We start from the raw sequence: 2,063 nt of genomic DNA on the forward strand, positions 1-2,063 counted from the left end.
TATATATATATATATATATATATATATATATATATATATATATGTATATATATATGACGGCGCTACAGAGTCTTCTGATGCATAGGCGGTTTTTCTGGTGCCGTTGTGGTTTTGCAGTAATCCTGCTCATAAAAAATTGAATTGTAAAATATCCTGGAAGGCACTCTATAGGACCCCATTCTGCACTGAACCTATTTAAAAAGAAAAAAAAATCAAAATTTAAAAAATGGCAGCTGCAAATGTAAAAAACGTGATTTTTCATTAAATAGAAGGAGCTATTTTATTTTATTTTTTTTGTCAAAACAGAAGTTTTTATGGACTTATGCGTAGGTTCAGGCCTTAACTAGACATGTTTTACATATGCTCAATTTTTTTTAAATCGATTTGAATCTCCGTCTTTTTGCAATTACTGCAAAACGAAGAGAAAAAAAGATTTTGATAAAAACGCGTTTAAAGTTTTGAAAAACTTTTGAGTACACAATAACTACTACATACCTCGCTTAAAAATTTCCAGCAGCGTAATAGGATGTTTCCAGAACTTTATCTTCATCAGCATTGTTGTTGAACTCTTGCACTTTTTTTGAAATACGAGAAATCTCTGTCCCGCTCGACGCCACTCGTCTATTAGTCTAAGAGCTGGCTACGAAAATTAAAAATGATAAGGTGCAGTCAAAATTTGTATATGAAAACTCTGACAGTGTCGCTGATTTTCTACTGAAAGTTGCGAAGAAACTGGTGTATTGCAAAGAAAACAGTTTATCACTAAATGTGCTGAAAATATTGACAGTTTTGAAGCTCCTTTAAAACAGAATAAAATTTTAAACTTCTCTAGCAGTCATGAAAAGAAAAAAGTGATTGTAAATAATAAAGTTCAAGAAGATCGTCTGCAACGTGATCTTTTCGGACGTATGCTAGCTATTTCTATGGAAAATAATATGGATATTGAAAAAATTTAAACTTTTCCACGTACTCCAATACCAATGTCGTTATGCCATATGGATGGATCGATTTTCAAGACAAATAAGTCCAGTTTGATGAAATGCCTGCAGGTTGAAAGTACTGCGCCTACGCATACTGACGTCCTCTTGTTTGATGAATTTTTTTTACTTCATTGTATTAAAGAAGTTCCTAAAACATTCGGCGATATTAAAAAAAAAAAAATACTGCAAATGATTACAAATAATAATGCGTCCAGTATTCATCTTATTTTTAATCGATATTGCCAACCATCCATCAAAGATTGTGAGCGCTATATGCAAGGAAGACAAGCAAATGACCTTGACTAACGTTATCTCTGGACCGCAGCAAATAAGGCCCACCGACTTCGCAAAGGAACTTAGGAATGACAATTTTAAAACAGCTCTTGTTTCTTTTTTAATAACTTACTGGGAAAGTGACGAAGTCGCTCCCTTTATTGGTAATAAGAAAGATTTTATTAACGTACGTTGTTTGTTATAAATATGAGGTCAATTTGTCAATAGTAACAAAAACGTAATTAAAACCACAAGCCATGAATTTTCATGTCCCTCGCATGAGGAAGCGAATACAGAAATTGTATTCCATGTTACAAATATTAATTATGTTGCAAACATAACACGTAGATGTTCTGATACGAACATATTAATTTTATTATGCTCGGAAACATGCATCATCGTAAAAGCCAAAGTAACATTTGCATAGAATGCGGTGTGTCAAATAAGCGACGTATAATTGATGTAAATAAATTATACAACTTACTTGGAGATGAGTTATATAAAGCTTTACCTGGCTTCCACGCATTCACCGGCTGTGCGTATCGTTTTTCAGAAAATGCAAGCAACGCGCCTTCAAAACATTATCTCAATCGAAAAAATACACAAAAGCTTTCTCAGATTTAGGAAACATATTGTGTAACAAGGACAAAGTTTTTCAAGTACTACACGGAGAAAAAAATCTTACCTCTGTGGTATGAGCGCCTTCCATGCATAAAAAGCATGTAGCGCTGCCTTGCATCAAACGCATGAATTTGTCCGTTTAAAGCATGAAGTAGGATATTATCCTTGCCTTAAACGGACAAATTCATG

At 33.4% G+C, this 2,063-nt stretch overlaps 1 long non-coding RNA gene across 1 annotated transcript; it reads right to left on the reverse strand.

Annotated features, from left to right (window-relative positions):
* Positions 1–24: 24 nt before the first annotated feature.
* On the reverse strand, positions 25–2,034 carry LOC139823467 (uncharacterized). Its single transcript, XR_011734777.1, has 3 exons — positions 971–2,034; positions 496–640; positions 25–191 (listed from the first exon to the last, which is right to left on the reverse strand). It is a non-coding gene; the product is annotated as an uncharacterized lncRNA (long non-coding RNA).
* Positions 2,035–2,063: the final 29 nt, after the last annotated feature.

This window comes from Temnothorax longispinosus, unplaced genomic scaffold (assembly GCF_030848805.1).
Source record: "Temnothorax longispinosus isolate EJ_2023e unplaced genomic scaffold, Tlon_JGU_v1 HiC_scaffold_1046, whole genome shotgun sequence".
NCBI lineage: Eukaryota > Metazoa > Arthropoda > Insecta > Hymenoptera > Formicidae > Temnothorax > Temnothorax longispinosus.